General features: G+C 45.5%; 1 protein-coding gene and 1 long non-coding RNA gene across 3 annotated transcripts in view; one reads left to right on the top strand and one right to left on the bottom strand.

Moving 5' to 3' along the window:
* LOC132825844 (rab GTPase-activating protein 1) overlaps positions 1-8,065 on the bottom strand; it is a 182,319-nt gene extending 174,254 nt beyond the window's left edge. The window contains exon 1 of one of the 2 annotated variants that reach the window (XM_060841384.1): positions 7,991-8,065. The gene's annotated coding sequence lies outside the window, so the exon portion shown is untranslated. The remainder of the gene's footprint in view (positions 1-7,990) is intronic. The other variant, XM_060841386.1, reaches the window with a different exon arrangement.
* Positions 8,066-8,161: 96 nt separating this feature from the next.
* On the top strand, positions 8,162-18,403 carry LOC132825843 (uncharacterized). Its single transcript, XR_009645819.1, has 3 exons — positions 8,162-8,390; positions 17,319-17,409; positions 18,325-18,403. It is a non-coding gene; the product is annotated as an uncharacterized LOC132825843 (long non-coding RNA).
* Positions 18,404-18,745: the final 342 nt, after the last annotated feature.

The raw sequence follows: 18,745 nt of genomic DNA, 5'->3' as shown, positions 1-18,745 counted from the left end.
TGGCAAGACCGAGCAGAGGCTACAGCAACGGATGAACGGTCAACTCACAACAATCACCAGCCAGGAGTATTCCCTCCCAGTCATGGAACACTTCAGCGATCTGGGACATTCGGCCTTGGACCTTCAAGTGACTAACCTCCAAGGCAGATTTTGGGACAGGCAACAATGCAAAGTGGCCGAGCAGAGGCTGACAACCAAGAGTGGTACCTATAGGGATGGCCTCAACCAAGGCCTTGGGTTCATGTCACACGACAGGTGACCCTACTGCACTGCACACACACACACCCTCTCACATATACACAGCTCTCCCTCGCAGACTTACACCCCTTTACACTCTCACACATACACACATTGTCACAGAAACTGACACTGCCGCCTCCTCCCCCCCACCCCCTCCCCACCCACACAAGCTTGTGGGGTGAATTCATACTTACAGAATTACATTTTATTTTGTTCAAAAACTGCATGAATCCATGTAAGACTCTGCAAATCCCTTTTTTAGAAATAGAATCAGTCTGAACATTGGGACACAGAACAGACTTTAATCTTACACCTTCAATACATTATCTGAGCTGACAATGCACCTATTGTTAAAGTTCACTTGAGAATGTAACTTTAAAAAAGTTCTAGGATTTACATTTGAAAGAACTGAAACCAATATGGTCATTCTAAAAGAGGAGACTTAAACAATCCAGGTCTTTTTCAATATGGCAACTCAGTTGCATCACACTGTAAACTTTTGCTATAAATTCTGTGTCTTACAATCTTATACTCCATAACTACCTGAAGGAGCAGCGCTCTGAAAGCTAGTGCTTCCAAATAAACCTGTTGGGACCATAACAGACATATAACATTTAACTTTATCTGAGAAACCATTTTGTCTCTATTTGCATTAAGCTTTTTTTAAATTCAATAAATTTGTGGGATGTGAGCGTCATTGGCTGGCCAGCACTTACTGCCCATCCCTAGATGCTCTTGAGAAGATGGTGGTTAGTTGCTCATCCAGCAACACTATTTTTGAATTTTCATCGAAGTTGTTAAATCTGTAAAAAAAAATCTGCCAACTGAATGGAAAAGAAAATTTTGCATACCCCCTTACAAAATCACCTGTTGAATAAACAACTGCATAATGGTAGTACAGAGTCTTGGCAATGGCTTCAATTAGATTATCAACACAATGGATGCACTGCATATAATATTTATAACAAATTGTAAAATTACATTAGACTTGAAAGATTTGCACATCTCAAGAGTGACGTGGTACTTTATGCAGTCAACCTTTTGCAGGTCTTGTTTGAAATTTCCACGGAAACCCAAGAAAATTATTGCTTTGTCACTGTGCAATAATCCATTCTTACCATTACTTTAAGAATCTTTTCAGAATCCTAGGTTCCCTCCAGTGTGGAAGCATACCATTCAGCCCAGAGCACACCAACTCTCCAAAGAGCAGTCCTCTCAGACCCATCCCCCTAACCTGTAACCCTGCACTTCCCATGGCTAGCTTACCTAGCCTGCACCTCCCGGGACACAGTGGACAATTTAGCACAGCCAATCCTCTTAACCTGCACATTTTTGGACTGTGGGAGGAAACCGGAGCACGCGGAGGAAAACCACGCAGACACGAGGAGAATGTGTGTGTGGAGTTTGCACAGTCCCCCAAGGGTGGAATCAAACCTGGGTGCCTGGTGCTGAGATGCAGCAGCGCTAACCATGAGCCACCATGCCGCTCCAACAGCTTTCTTGCTTGTATTCTCAATGACTTGCAAAATAACAACTGCTTTGTTCTAGATTTACCAGGGCTTATTGGAGCCCCACATTAAAGTTTCCCCTTTTAAGCAGAAAAAAAATGGAAAAATTTTAAAACCCTGAAAAATATAAAGAAATTACAATAAAACAGACATTAATAATAGGTCCTCAACTATTCAAACTAAGCCAGAATAGACTACTGACTTGCCTAGTATTGAGTGTGTTGCTGGAAAAGCACAGCAGGTCAGGTAGTATTGAAGGAGCAGGAAAATCAATATTTCAGGCTGGAGCCTTTCAGCAGGAATGAGGCTGGGTGTTTCAGGGATGGTCGGATATATGGGAGGGGGCAGGGCTGGGGAGAGTACAATAGTTGGATGGAGGTGGGGGTGAAGGTGATAGGTCAGAGAGGGTAGTGGAATGGATAGGTGTGAAGGACGATTGACAGGTTGGACAGGTCATGAGAATGGTGCTGAGCTGGAAGGTTGGAACTGGGGTAAGGTAGATGGGAGGGGAAATGAGGAAACTGGTGAAGTCCACATTGATGCCCTGGGGTTAAAGGATCCCGAGGCGGAAAATAGGGCGTTCTTCCTCTGGGTGTCGGGTGGTAAGGGAGTGGCGATGGAAGAGGTCCAGGACCTGCAGTCGGATGGTGGGGTTGATTGGTGCAGGTATCCCAGAGATGTTCACTTAAGCGCTCTGCGAGAAGGTGTCCAGTCTCCCCGATGTAGAAGAGACTGCATCGGGAGCAACGGATACAATAAATGACGTGTGTGGAAGTGCAGGTAAAACTTTGGATGTGGAAGGCTCCTTCAGGGCCTTGGACAGAGGTAAAGGGGGAGGTGTTGGCACAGGTTTTGCCAATCCTGCGGTGGCAGGGCAAGGTGCCAGGAGGGGAGAGCAGCTTGTTAGAGGGCATGGACCTGACCAGGTAGTCATGTAGGGAACAGTCCTTGCAGAAAGCTGATGGGGTAGGGAGGGAAATATGTCCCTGGCAGTTGGGTCCATTTGTAGATGGCAGAAATGTCAGCACATAATGCAGTTTATGCAGAGGTCGGTGGGGTGGAAGGTTAGGACCGGAGCATCTGTCCTTGTTGCAGTTGGAGGAGTGGGGTTCAAGGGTGTAGGTGCAGGACATTGATGAGGTGCACTGGAGGGCATTTTCAACCACGTGGGAGGGGAAATTTCAGTCTTTAAAGAAGGCATCTGGTGTGCTCTGTGATGGAACTGGTCTTCCTTGAAGCAGATGCGGCAGAGGCAGAGGAATTGGGATAAAAAAGATAGTATTTTTGCAGGAGAAAGGGTGGGAGGAGTTATTATCCAGGTAGCTGGAGTAGGTGGGTTTGTAAAAAATGTCAGTGTTGAGGTCTAGGAAGGGGGGGGGGGGGGCTGGGGGGGTCAGAGATGGTCCAGGTGAAATTAAGGTTGGGGTGGAATGTGTTGGTGAAGTAATGAACTGTTTGACCTCCTCTTGGCTGTACGAGATAGTGCCGATGCAGTCATCAACATAGCAGAGGAAGAGGTGGGGAGTGGTGCTGGTATAACTCCGGAAGATGAACTTTTCTATGTAGACGATGAAGAGACAGGCATAGCTGGGGCCCTTACGGGGCCCATGGCTAGCCCTTTCAACTGGAGGAAGTGAGAGGACTGGAAGGAGAAATTGTTGAGGGTGAGGGCCAGTTCAGCCAAATGAATATGAGTGTCAATGGAAGGGTACTGGTAGGGTGTCGGGTGAGGAAAAAATGGAGGGCTTGGAAGCCCTAGTCATGGCGGATTGGATGTCCATGGTGAAGATGAAGCGTTGGGGGCCAGGGAAACGAAAGTCTTAGAGGTGGAGGAGGACGTGGGTGGTGTCCCAAATGTACGTGGAGAGTTCCTAGACCGGCGGGGAGGGGGTGGAACAGAACAGTATCAAGGTAGGTAGAGATGAGTTCAGTGCAGCAGGAGCAGGCTGAGATGATAGGATGTCTGGGATAGTCAGGCTTGTGGATCTTGGGTAGGAGGTAGAATCGGGGGGTGCAGGGTTCCTGAACTGAGGTTGTTACTGACTTGCCTATCTTAGCAGTAAATGAATGTCTGGCACTTAAAATTAAATTTCTGTAACTGGGGCAATATCCATCACCAATTGCCTATTTCCCACTTTGTAAAACAAGCAAACAACTGAGCTAAGAAAAGGAACTTCAAATACCCTACTTGGGCCCTCTTGTAGTGCAGTGGTAGTGCCCCTAACCCTGGATTGAGACACCTGGGTTCAATACCCATCTGCTCCATAGGTGTATAATAACATCTCTGAACAGGTTGAATAGAAAAAAATAGATCAAATGCCCTACCCAGAGAGTCTATTTTGGATGCCGTTTGGAAGTCTCATCCAATAATTTTCTGTGTAAATCCATGGTTTTCATTATTTCAACCAAATCAAAGAAAAATGCCTATGACTTGAGAAATATAAAAAGGCCCACCAGCATTACATATTGAATAAGATTAACATTATCAAGTTTAGATAAAAAATATAGGGATGAAAATATTTAATGTGTATAAATACAATGTGATTTTAATTTCTGCAGAATAGTCAAGTTGCTAGCTTTCCAGACATTCAAAAATTTAAAAAATACATTTATATGACCTCGTAGCATATTCTCTTGTTGCTAATCCAAACTGTTTTATTCCACATATATGTAATTCAACACCTGTCTTAAATCAGAAGGACTACACTCTGGGTGCGAGTGATGCATCTTACATTGTGTATACAAAGCTATCATATCTCATTAAGCAGCTTCCTGAGGGGGGAAAAACAAAATGTGCCCTTTAATTGTGCTAGCTAATTTAGACATAACTAAGGTATATTTAATTTTATACTACTGTTCCAAATCATGGATTACTAGCAAGCTTTTAAGCATACAGAGCGCATTCTTAACCTGAAAACTGAGAGCAAATACTGACCCCTTACATCATTGATAGCCAATAGAAAACAGTCATGAAAACAAAACAGTGATGCAGAACGAACAAACAAAAAAACCTCTGAAAAATCAGGGCGAAAGACCCGCAAAACGAACAACCAACATCAACGAATGCAGAAATTGAATTAGCAAGCGAACCAAATCAATTTCTTGGTGAAATATACATGTTCTTCCTATAAGCCACAATCAGCTGGGTAAGCTGGGAAATGTAGTCCTGCTATATTCCACAATAATCAATACTGAAACTTGCTTGGGATTGAGTGTAACTCATTAAGTGCAGAATTTACCAAAAAAAAAGAGGGAGAAGCTGACTGGGGTGGGGAGGCAGGAAATCTCACTGGGAAGGGAGGGGAACTGACTGGATGGTTTGCACATATAACTGCAGTAAGAATGCAAAGCATCTTAAATACACCCATGAAGTGATTTAACAACATACAATTACAGATTTCCTAAAAGGCGGAATATTATAATGCAGTTTAAATTACTTCACTGAACACATATTTGCAGTCACTACAAAAGGAGTGCTGCAGGGCACAGATGTATGAAACTGGAGCCTGTAGTTGGGGGCGAGGGGGTAAAGTAACTGCGGCTGCCCATGCTGTGGCTGGTCAGGATGATTGGTAGCACAGTTGAGGGTGATGGGAGTGATTAGGGGATGTTGGGGTGACACACCTAGGTGGCACAGGGTCAGAGAACAGATAGTGTATGCAGCACTGGGGGATAGATCCCAATAGGATGAATTGGTGGGTGGAGGGGGTTGAGGGAGAACCGACTGGGTGAGAGTGTAAAAAATCCCAGCTGAGTAGGTTAGGAGGGCACTCAACAGGGTTGGAATAGAGGAAAAGGACCAAATGGGTGGGCTAGTGGACAGCAGGGGAAGCAACTTAAGAACTGATTGAGGGGCTGAAGGGACAATGGACTAGGAGATGCAGGGCATGGGAGAAGAACATGGAGTGGTAGAGATGGAAACAGGGAGGGAGAGGGGATTGGGTGACAGGGGTTGCTTTGGAAGGTGGTGGGGAGATGAGGCTGCATTGTGGAGTGGAGGTGACAGATTGGGGAGTTGGGGGAGAATGGGAAGTTGGGGAGAATGGAGGGACAGAGTGCATTGTGGAGTGGTGGGGAGAAGAGGGTTACATTGGAAGGTGGGGAGAATGGGGAGACAGGGATGCATTGGGAAGTGGTGAGGTGGGATTGTGGGGGAAAATTGAGAGACGGGGATGCATTGGGAAGTGGTGAGGTGGGATTGGGGGGAAAATGGGGAGACGGGGATTGATGGGAAGTGGTGAGAAGGGATTGTGGGAGAGAATGGGGAGACGGGGATGCATTGGGAAATGGGATTTCAAGGGAGAATGGGGTGTGAGGGTGCTTTGGAAGGTGGTGAGAAGGGATTGTGGGGGAAAATGAAGAGACGGGTGCTGCATTGGGAGGTGGTGTGGAGGGGTTGAGAGGAAGAATGGGGAGACGGGCCTGCATTGTAGAGTGGTGGTGGCAGATGTGAGTTGCATTGGTAGTTGGTGAGATGGGGAATTAGGAGAGTGGGTGGCTGCATTGGGGGTAGGTGAGGAGGCAAATGGGGAGACCGGGGGCTAAGGAGAGAGAGGTGGGTTGGAGGAATGCAGACCGGGGGACTGCACAGGAAGGTGGGGTGCAGACTGGGGGGGGGGGGGTGCAGACTGGGGGGGGGGGGGGTGCGATGGGGGGGGGGGTGCAGACTGGGGGGGGGGGGGGGGTGCAGACTGGGGAGGGGGGTGCAGACCGGGGTGGGGTGGGGTGCAGCACAGGGAGGTAGGGTGCAGACGGGGGGGGACTGCACAGAGAGGTGGGGTGCAGACGGGGGGGGGGGGGGCTGCACAGAGAGGGGGGCAGACGGGGGGGGGGTGCACAGAGAGGTGGGGTGCAGACGGGGGGGGGGCTGCACAGAGAGGTGGGGTGCAGACGGGGGGGGGCTGGGGGGGTGGGGGCAGGCCAGGGGTTGGGAGGGGTGCAGACCGGGGGGTTGGGAGGGGGGGGTGCAGACCGGGGGTTGGGGGGGGTAGTGCAGACCGGGGGTTGGGGGGGGGGGGGGGGGGGGGGGTGCAGACCGGGGGTTGGGGGGGGGGGGGTGGGGGGGGGGGGGGGGGGGGGGGGGGGTGCAGACCGGGGGTTGGGGGGGGGGGGGTGCAGACCGGGGGTTGGGGGGGGTAGTGCAGACCGGGGGTTGGGGGGGGGGGGGTGCAGACCGGGGGTTGGGGGGGGGGGGGGGTGCAGACCGGGGGTTGGGGGGGGGGGTGCAGACCGGGGGTTGGGGGGGGGGGGGTGCAGACCGGGGGTTGGGGGGGGGGGGTGCAGACCGGGGGTTGGGGGGGGGATGCAGACCGGGGGTTTGGGTGGGGGGGGGGTGCAGACCGGGGGTTGGGGGGGGGGGGGATGCAGACCGGGGGTTTGGGTGGGGGGGATGCAGACCGGTGGTTTGGGTGGGGGGGATGCAGACCGGGGGTTTGGGTGGGGGGGGGATGCAGGGGGGGGGGGGGATGCAGACCGGGGGTTTGGGGGGGGGGGATGCAGACCGGGGGTTTGGGGGGGGGGGGATGCAGACCGGGGGTTTGGGGGGGGGGGATGCAGACCGGGGGTTTGGGGGGGGGGGGATGCAGACCGGGGGTTTGGGGGGGGGGGGGATGCAGACCGGGGGTTTGGGTGGGGGGGGGATGCAGACCGGGGGTTTGGGGGGGGGGGATGCAGACCGGGGGTTTGGGGGGGGGGGGGATGCAGACCGGGGGTTTGGGGGGGGGCGGGGGGGGGGAGAGATGCAGACCGGGGGTTTGGGGGGGGGGGGAGATGCAGACCGGGGGTTTGGGGGGGGGGATGCAGACCGGGGGTTTGGGGGGGGGGGGGGGAGATGCAGACCGGTGGTTGAAGGGGGGGCTGCACAGGGAGATGGGGTGGAGGGGTACAGAAGTTTGCAGTTTCTCAGTGAACCATTGCAGAGATCAGGGACATGCGCAATGCTGGGCCAGAGCTGAGGTTACCGGAGACCCCGGGCTTCGACCCTTCCCCAGCAGCTGTGAGCCCAGCGGACAGCGAGCATCCAGCTCCCCGCAACTGGGGATCGCCGAGCCCGGGTGCGAGGCTGGAGGAAAGACGCCCGGGCCTCGGTCCCCCCCGAGCGGCGAACAGGACAGAGCACGAGCAGCGGTGGAAGAGGAGACTCCTCCACCCGCTCCTTCTGTCCGTGTTCGGGCCTTAGTGTCCGGGGACACGGTTCTGGCTTCGCTGTGGAGAAAGTAAACAAACGGCGGAGCTTCTCTTACCCTCCACAGCCTCCCCGCGACGTCATTCGCACTCTCACCGGTCTCCACAGGCCAATGCGCATGCGCCCACCTCCCCACACGCCCTGCGGGTCCGTGCGCATGCGTTTTGCACTGTCCATTGGTCCGTCCGCCTCCAGATCAGTACGCATGCGCTTCCACCGTCGCCCCTCCGACCGGTGCGCACGCGCCACACACCGCTCGAAAATTTAAAGGGACAATACCTTATACAAAGGAACAGAAACCGCTCGGAAAAATCAGCAGATTTGGCAGCATCTGTGTGGAGACAAATAGAGACTCTTTTTCAGAACGAACAACGCGTCTATTGTAATCTTCGCCTTAAAGGGACCCTGGCACTTGCCCAAATGGAGACAGCAGGAACCAACAGGCAGTTTCCTGCAAGGTGCCTATGTTTTGTTGAACTACAGTCAGTTCTTCTATAACGCGATGGTTGCGTTCTGGTGCAACCTCATGTTATAGAAAAATCGTGCTTTTTAAACAGTGCTTAAAGTGTTGGCCATGTAATGGCATTACAGCCAAGACACGTTTTAAAAGTTTGCACTTCAGAAACAATGTCATATTATAGCAAATTCGCATTAACGAAATGCGCGTTATATGAGAACGAGCTGTGTATCAAAACATTCTTATGTTCTTCCACAATATGTCTCAACTCCTCAGGATTGTACGTGAAATGGTTCACTCCCCACCTCATTGATACTTTGTACACAACTTGTACCAAGTGAAGAAGGCACTCAGAGTGCCCACCATGCTGTGTTAACCCAGCATTAATACAAGTACGCAGTTCTTCTTTGAGGCCTTGGCCCACCCTGTTGATATTCTGTAACTACAAAGTGTTTTTATTCAGGGCTTCCAACTGTTGAGGAGGCTTCAGATCAATCCACATCAAGCAACCTGCTCAGAAAACGCTGCTCACTTATTGAAACCAGCGACAAAGTCCGCCACAGCAGCCAAAACCATTCAAAATTTTGTAAATCAACCCAAACCATTCTGAAACACAATGAATTCCTCCCATTTCTCAATATTTACAGATCTCATTTAAAAATATAATTGGCCACAAACTAGTCAGTTTTTCCTTTGACCATCTGTACAACAAGTTTAATTGAAATCTGTCCTTTGTTTATGAGGAGCTTTGATAATATGCAGACAAAGGAACAAACAAATAGGGCTAAAACATTACCTCAACAGACTTTCAATGGTACAGATAATTAATTATAAGTCCACTGAATATCACACATAAATGGCATTTTGTCTACAAGTTTAGATATTGGTGAGCAAACATGCTGGGAATTTGGACACAAAGAAGGGGAGTTAAGTTTTGTTAGCATCAATGTTCCTTCTAAGCTGCATGGCTGTGCATCTGCTCTGAGGCTCTGCACATGTTGGTCATCATGCCAACATCACTCACAGCATGAGTCAAGAATAAAGAGTAGCTTTATTTGTCATTTCTACCATATACAACAGATACAGTAAAAACGATACTGCATTCCTCCAGGACCAAGATGCTACATGGACAACACAAATTACACAAGAATACAGTCATACAGAAGGCAGCATAAAATGCATAAGAAAAGTGCAAAACACGCAAGACAGTATAGTAACCCCTGACAAGACAACAGGCACAGTGGTGGACAAATTATAATGTAATAATGAATGATCATTAATAAACCATTTTTTTTTCAACAATTTTGAAATGCCGTGCAAAGAATTGCAGATGGAAATAGAATGTGATCATACAGTGTTAAGGAGCCTGATGGCTTGGGGGAAGAACCGAATGCTCTGGTATCTTCTGCCAGATAGCAGATGGAGAAGAGTTTGAATGAGGTATGTGTGAGGTCATCCACAATGCTGTTTGCCTTGCGGATGCAGCGTGTGGTGCAAATGTCTGTAATGGAGGGAAGAGAGACTTCAGTGATCTTCCCAGCTGTCCTCACTATTAACATTTGGTTTCAGAAATTATTGCCACGCACAGGGGTCCAAGCAGAAGGAAAAATACTTAGAGGAAATGTAGGTTTATCATCCTAGCTAATGTTATTACTAGACAAGCCAGATGTCAGACTGAAGCTTGGCTTAATGGATCATATATTGTTTTGAACAAAATTTTCTCTTTTTGAAACATGAACAAATAGCGCTGAAGATTTTGTTTTGTCAATAAAAAGAAGAATAGTTTTATTAATAATAAATGAAGATCAAATATTGTAAGGAGAAAGTGAGGTCTGCAGATGCTGGAGATCAGAACTGAAAATGTGTTGCTGGAAAAGCGCAGCAGGTCAGGCAGCATCCAAGGAACAGGAGATTCGACATTTCGGGCATAAGCCCTTCTTCAGGAATCATTCCTGAAGAAGGGCTTATGCCCAAAACGTCGAATCTCCTGTTCCTTGGATGCTGCCTGACCTGCTGCGCTTTTCCAGCAACACATTTTCAGATCAAATATTGTAAACCGAATTATCTAGTTACAATACAAATGAACAGCCAAGTATATTTTAAACGCAGTCAGGGTACAATCCTATTAATCCCAAAGCATGAAAAGGAAAAGAATAGCTTTTGTATCACACCCAAAATGCACCTCTGATACAGTACTGAAAAACACACCATATATAGTTCCCAAGAACTCCACTCACACTGTTTCATATCAGAGTTCCTGTATCTAACACCTCAATAGGTTTAAGTCACTTGTGACCTTAATTTATGAATGGAGTTACCAAATATCTTCTTCCTGGAGCTATTATACTCTTGCAATCATTTGAACAACAGCCATTTATTTAGAGACTTGCTATGTACACAGGAGGAGTGCTACATGAACCTAGAATGTCTCCTGCATGAGAAAACTCTTCAGACTTGTTTTTCCCCAGTCTCACGACCTTGCATTTTCATTTACATGATGATCCCTTAAATTCAAGCTGTTAATCCATTAATGCATGGAAAACAAAAAACAAAATAAGGAATAGAAAGGAAATTGTGGCAGAGGAGAAAGTGGGCCAGGAAGAGAAGGACTGGAAAAGGTTTGAGAAAGTGGAAATCTGACACAAAACAGAATAGAAAAAGTAAAGGGAAAGGAATTAGAGAAACAGATTTGATACAGTACTTTCTAATGAAACATAATAACTTTCACACTGATTAACTTGGTAATATATGCATTTTCCAAAAAGGTAATTATATGGATGGCATAGTGGTTAGAACTGCTACCTCACAATACCAGGGACTTGGTTTTGATTCCAACCTCAGCCAACAGTCTGTATGGAATTTGCACATTCTTCCTGGGTCTGTGTGGGTCTCCTATTATCCAAAGATATGCGGGTTAGGTCATGTTAAATTTTTCACTGTATCAGGTGATGTGCAGGTTAGTTGGATTAGCCATGGGAAATGCAGGGTTACAGGGAGTGGGTGGGATGCTCTTCGGACGATTGGTATGGACTTGATCGGCTGAATGGCCTACTTCCAGATTGTAGGGGTTCTATGACTCTACATTACTTAGCTTCGTAAGACTACTAAAATATAGATAGTTTCTTTCAGTAAAATCATGGAAAATTAACAAATAGATCAATATCCTACTGTGAAAAGCACAGTGGCAGGGTCTAATTTCCAGAATGGTTCTTTGTCTAGAGACATAGCGTTGGTTCTATGGGGATCTGAAATGTTTCAATGCATTTACTTATGAGGTGTTAGCAGATAGATGGAAGGAAACAAATAATTTGACTGTCTGAAAGAATATACACAGACAAATGTTGAAAATTGCATTTCTAAAATTAGCGCAGAACTTCACAAGTGGCACAGTACTATGTACAGTTTCTTAAAGGGAATTGAAAATTTTCATACAAAATAACATTGGTGATAGATATTTAAATGTGTTTCAGTGAAGAATAAAGAACCTAAAACACTTAACTGGCATATAATGTTGGTGCTTTTGAGGCTCGTAAGGTATAACCATTAGATCTCCTTCACACCTGAGTTTTTTTTTCTGGCAATCACCTGATTTTGGGAAGAGAATCAAGTTTGAGGCACAAAACAAAAACAAGGCATTGAGTGAAGAGATCAACAATAACATTTCTCCTGGTCATTATTTACTATACTAGGAGCAAACAAGCTGGCCGAAAAGAAATCATTCCCTGATAATCACCAGCTCTTTTCCCAGTGCAGTATAAAACAGTCAATTAACAGAATCATAGCAATTTTACAACACATAAGGTCAATTCCTGCCCCAGACATAAACAGCAATCCAGGCTAATCCAACCTTCCAGCTTTTGGTCCATACCCCTAAAATCCAAGTGCAAAGCCAAGTATATTTGAAACGCAGCAAGGTTTGTTGCATTCACCATGCTTTCTGACAGTGGTTTCCATCACCTGCCACCCACTGAATGGAAACAATCTCAAATCCATTCTAATTGTTCCTGATGAAGGGCTTTTGTCTGAAACACTCCTGCTCCTCAGATGCTGGCTGATCTGCTGTGCTTTTCCAGCACCACATTCTCGACAGTCAAACAGTTGTTTATTGATATGGTTGGACGTGCTTGCTAATTTTAAAAAGTAGAAAGTCTAGAAAATATTTGAGAAATATAATCTCATCTTAATAAGCAAAATGTTATTATGACTTGGATGGGTATTATTAATATATCTACAGTGCATATGCATATAAAACTTGCTTCACTCTTAGGAAAATAATCTAGCTGTTTGAATAATTGCTCTAAAGACAGAAATTCATAGGAGGAGCTAAATTTGTTCAAATATAAAGACTTATTTGTTCAAGCATGTGTTTGATTAGCATCTCATATGGAAATCAACAGATAATTATTTAAGTTCACAAGTTCCTGGTAGTTTCAAGTCTGCTGGGAAACTTCAAAAAGAATTAGTTTAGCTAAATAACCAAGATGAGTGATAAGAGATAAAACAACCACAACCGAAAATTAATTACAGCAGATCTTAGTGTAAAATTTGCTAACTCTTTATTTTCTATTACAAGCTAACCTTAACACATCCTGAAATATATGGCACCATTTAGTACTTGGGAGAGAATGACAATACCATATTAAATGCAAATATTAGAAAACTTTTAGAAATAATAATCTGTGGTATAGTTAACAGTCACTTTGACAAATATGGACTATATTATGAAAAGCCAGCATGAGTTGATTCAAGTCAAATCATATTTAACTGATTTGATTGAGTTTTATGATGAGATAACAATGAGGGTTGATGATAGTAAAGTGGTTGTTGTGGCATATGTGCACTTCAAAACATAATGTCAGCTTTGCTGTAGCTGCATAAATATGAAGTGTAGGTGAACCACGTTTCTCAGGACTTGAGGAATGTACAGTATTCAGGGGATGATATTTGATGCTTTTATATTTTAATATAAAAATATTCAAATGTCATATCTCATATTCTCGATAATGACCTAGACTTGTGTGTAATGAGCACAATTCCAAAGTTTACAGATGGCACAAAACTTGAAAATGTTATGAACTGAGGGTTGGATAGTGATACACTTTTAAAAGGACATACCAGGCTGGTGAAATGGACAGATTAATTTAAAATGGAGAGGCTTTTGGGAGGAAGAATGAGGCAACCAATTTTTTAAAAAGGTACAGCTCATTGTTAACTCTCAGGATTGTAAATAACATGTTTTCTTTGTCTGTGTATTGCCTGAGACTGGGGCACAGTTTCAGCTGGAAGGAGCCAGGATGGTAGCAAGGATTGGGAGGATTGCCCCCTATGGGCAAGGGGGGGAGAACACTAGTTATATTTGGGTGTTTGTTTAAGTTAAATGTAGTGGTTAGTTTTTTAGTCATAGTACTTAATATAGGTGTAGATTTTAGACATTATAGAGTTAATGTATTTTTTCACTCCCTGCACCTCAGATAAGCTTCCTCCTCTGGGGAAACCACAGGCTGCCCTGGACAACCATGGGTAGTGATCTGCTTAAATGGTGCATCTGGAATGTAAAAGGGAGCCATTCCCCCATTAAAAGAAAGAAGGTGCTTTACAAGCCTTAGTAAAGAAAGGGTTGATATCGCTCTGCTGCAGGAGACACATTTAACTGATAAGGAAATCTAAAACTGCAGCAGGGTGGGGGGGGAGGGGCTATGACAGAGTATTCATCTCCTCCTTTTGCTCTAAAAGTAGAGGAGTGGCTGTACTGGTAAGAAGGAACCTCCATTCCAGTTAACTGATCAAATTAAGGACAAACGTGGAAGGTTCATCATTCTCAAAGCTCTAATACATTGAGAAGAATATGGCATCCTGAATGTTTATTGTCCCCCCTGCACACCCTCTTAAATTTCTAATTGATGCAGTTGCTAAACTGATTAATCTTGTGGTGTGCCATACGATCATAGGAGTGGATTTTAACCGCCTAATAGATCCCAGGATAGACAGAATGCCAAGGGGCCCGGCAGGTTTGCCCGCACAATCTAGACAGTTGGTGGACTTGCGTGAGGAGTTGGGATTGGTGAATGTGTGGAGGCATCTCCACCTTAATGGAAGAGACTTTACTTTTTATTCCAACCCACACAAGTAACACACACAATTTGACGTGTTCCTTATGCCGTAGGTCTGTTTGGACACAACATTGGCTTGCAAAATTGGGAATATAACTATCTTCGACCATGCGCCAGATGATAAAAATCAAGGATGGTTGAATAGATGTACAGCACTGGTGCATGGATTCATTCCTGTGAAGGGACAGCAAGTTTGTTGCGTACATTACAAGAGAGTTCAGGGCCTTCTGGGATATCAACTCCGGTACAGCCAGTATCTGTTGATACTTTGGCAGGCCAGTAAGGCATACTTACAATGCCGGATCATTTTGTATTCAACAAGCAGAAGGAAGCAGAGGGGGAAGCAGCAACGGATGCTGGAGGCCTGGGTGAAGTTAGCTGAAGAAGCATATTATATTAGGCCTTTAGTGGTCAAGCTGCAGCAGGTCACAGCTCTCCAGGCTGCTCTTGACGCATTGCACACTCGGGTGGCAAAAAAAGTTTCCTTTGCGAAACAAAGATTGTTTGAATTTGGAGAAAAGACGAGTAGATATCTGCCATATTTGGCAAGAAAGAAAAATGATTCCCAATCCATTTTATCTATCAGAGAGTGAGCTTCAGTTACCTATGAGTTGAAGAAGATCAATGCTAGATTTCAGGAAAACTTTGCAGAGTTATACCAGTAGGAGGGCGGCAAAGATGATGCAGGGAGAATGCAGTCCTTTTGTGAGAACCTGGATCTCCCTGGTATAAACACAGAACAAGCCTCTTATTAAGTGTGCATGTGATGATACAAGAGGTGCAGGAAGCAATAAAGCATCTCCAGGGTGGCAAAGCACTGGGACCAGGTGGATTCCCGAGTGATATTGATAAGGAATTCATAAATGTGTTGGTAGAGCCACTTTTGGGGATGTACAGCCATTCACCTACACAGGATTGTCTTCTGTCCTCTCTCAGGGAGGCTAACATCTCCCTCATTTTAACAAAGGGGAAAGACCCCGAAGATTGTGCTTCTTACAGACCAATTTCACTGTTGAACGTGGACTTTAAATTTCTGTCAAATGTGCTGGCCCTGAGGTTGGAAAAGGTATTGTCCTATATTATGAAAGAAGATCAGACGGGATTTATCAAGGGCCGTAGCTCCTCCAACACTATCAGGAGGGTACTGAACATAGTGCAGGTATGCCAGCGAAGATTGATCCCTGGTTTGGTGGGTAGAATGACCTTACGTGTTTGGGGTCCTAGAGTACTTTGGTCTGGGGGAGCCTTTGATTGGTGGCTGGCAGTGTTGTACAATGATCCTGAGGTGGCAGTCATTACAAATGGTACTAAGTCGGATAACTTTAGTATGGGAGAGGCAGCCAATAGGGATGTCCTCTTTCACTGCTGTTATTTGTCTTGGTAATTGAGCGGGTTAACCTCATCACCTCGGGGGATCTCCCATCCACCGCCCCATACATAACCTCATCACCTCAGGGGATCTCCCATCCACCGCCCATCCATAACCTCATCACCTCAGGGAATCTCCCATCCACCGCCTCCAACCTCATAGTCCCACAACCCCGCACCGCCCGTTTCTACCTCCTGCCCAAAATCCACAAACCTGACTGCCCCGGCCGACCCATTGTCTCAGCCTGCTCCTGCCCCACCGAACTCATCTCCGCATACCTCGACACGGTTCTGTCCCCTTTAGTCCAAGAACTCCCCACCTACGTTCGGGACACCACCCACGCCCTCCACCTCCTCCAGGATTTTTGCTTCCCCGGTCCCCAACGCCTTATTTTCACGATGGACATCCAGTCCCTGTACACCTCCATCCCCCATCACGAAGGACTCAAAGCCCTCCGCTTCTTCCTTTCCCGCCGCACCAATCAGTACCCTTCCACTGACACCCTCCTTCGACTGACTGAACTGGTCCTCACCCTGAATAACTTCTCTTTTCAATCCTCCCACTTCCTCCAAACTAAAGGAGTTGCCATGGGCACCCGCATGGGCCCCAGCTATGCCTGTCTCTTCATAGGATATGTGGAACAGTCCATCTTCCGCAACTACACTGGCACCACCCCCCACCTTTTCCTCCACTACATCGATGACTGTATCGGCGCTGCCTTGTGCTCCCACTTAAAATCGGGAACTCAGAGAGGATATTTCATTGGAAACGTGGAAGATATATGGGAAAATGTAAAGAAAATCTCAATATGCAACAAAGCGCAGGCCATGCAATTGAAGATTTTACACGTGGGCTCATATGGTGTCAGAGAGGCTAGCTAAGTTCAAGAGGGGAGTATCTCCAGGATTCCCCAAATGCAAAATTAGTAGGCACTCTTGCACACTGCTTTTGGTCATGTTGCAAGATCCGGAGATACTGGAGTGCCATAGTAAGGGAGCTGAAGGAAATCCTGGGAATTAAAGTCAAGGTGGATCTGGTATTTCTTCTTCTGGGGTTGCCAAACTTGCCCTCTCTGGGGGAACACAGGAAGCGATTGTGTAATATTCTTATGTACTGTGCAAGGAAGAACATTTTAATGAATTGGACGTTGGAAAAACCCCATAGGCTGGTGATGGAGCATCTCTCTCAAGACAACCTTACAAATATAGTGCACCATAAAGTGGAGCAGTTTTATAAGACATGGCAGCCCTTTCTAAATTATATAGACGCAGACTTATCAGCAATATTAATCAGGGCCGTGGTATAGCCGTGAGAATCAGTTTGGGCAGACATGGGACATTGGGAAGGAGAGGCTGGAAAACTTTAATATTAACCATACTGTCAGTGTTATCCATTGGACACAACTTGTAACCCTTGACTAACATGCCTTCTCTTTTCTATGGTCTTGCAGGGAAGAGCAGGATGTTCACCATCTCAGTGAAAGGCCCTCCAGCACTTCTCAAGGGGAGAATTCAGAGGTCTCTCAGATAAGAAGTTACTAGGTACTACTTGAATATTTCTACCTTATCATATGTCATAAAACAGATTTCAAATTCGTTGCCATCTCCTTTTATGACATTCTCCCTGTGTCTGCGTGGGTTTCCTCCAGGTGCTCCAGTTTTCTCCCACAGTCCAAAGATGTGCAGGTTAGGTGAATTGGCCATGCTAAATTGCCCATAGTGTTCAGGTGCATAAGTCAGGGGTAAATGTCGGATAATGGGTATGAGTGGGATACTCTTCGGAGGGTTGGTGTGGACTTGTTGGGTCAAAGGGCCTGTTTCCACACAGTAGGGATTCTAATTCAAAAAGTGATTACGTTTCAAAACCCTTCAGTGAGCTGTGAAGTGCTTAGCCTTCCGATGTATTATATGAATGGCAGCATGCAAATTCAGCTTCTTACTTCTACAAAATAAAAGCGGCGAATAAAACTCGCTCTAAACATAAAAATCAAGTTTCAAAATTAATTGAAACCTCAATTTGAAAAGAATATAAAATGTAAATGATTCTTTAGTGAAAGTGTATTAGAAACCTCCAAAAGTACCTTGGATTTTTTTTTAATTTCAAGAATATGCTTTATTCATAAAAAAATCTCTTTTTATATACACATCATCACAAATGCAGTACAGTTCTGTACTGTTGCATATCAAGTAAATAAACAAAACATTGGACTTTGACTCTATCCAAAAAAAACCAAAGACCTCTTTTATACATACAATACTAATATTTACATAGCATCCAACAACATTTTGAAAACTCCTAATGTCTTTAATTACATAATATTGCTCAGTCAGTCATTTCAAATATTCATCACTATTTCAGTGACCATCCTTTGAGTAAAGAGAGTTTTAAAGATTTGTCCTCTTGTTTTATTTGTCTAACATATCTTAAAGTCACAATCTTCCTCTCATTCATTCTAGCTTAGAGACAGCTGTACCATCCTTACAAGATCCAACATATGACATACTTTATTTGTGATGAGGAGTGACTTTGAATACATCAATAAACAAGTAAGAATGGTTTCATAAGACCATGACACCTCATTTATTTGTTTCATTTTTGACTCAGGAAACTCCTACCGTGACTGGTCAAATGTTCTCACAAGAAAAGTATGTCAGCTTTTGTTCTACTCTTTAGAAAACTGTGCAGCACAAAGAGATTGTATAAGATTTTATTGAATCTATTCATTACTATTGGTGGCTGTCAAAGTGTATTTACATGGCAAAATTCCATTCAATGGGAATTTTGTTAGGATAATTATGGTTGTCCAAGGAGTTTTCTTTGGGGAAATGTAAAATTGTAAGAAGCACAAACTTTGAATTTTGCTCCAACCAGCTTTCA

This window comes from Hemiscyllium ocellatum, chromosome 21, assembly GCF_020745735.1.
Source record: "Hemiscyllium ocellatum isolate sHemOce1 chromosome 21, sHemOce1.pat.X.cur, whole genome shotgun sequence".
Classification (NCBI taxonomy): Eukaryota; Metazoa; Chordata; class Chondrichthyes; order Orectolobiformes; family Hemiscylliidae; genus Hemiscyllium; species Hemiscyllium ocellatum.
Note: the sequence above shows the minus strand (reverse complement) of the source record. Positions and strands in the feature narration are given on the sequence as shown.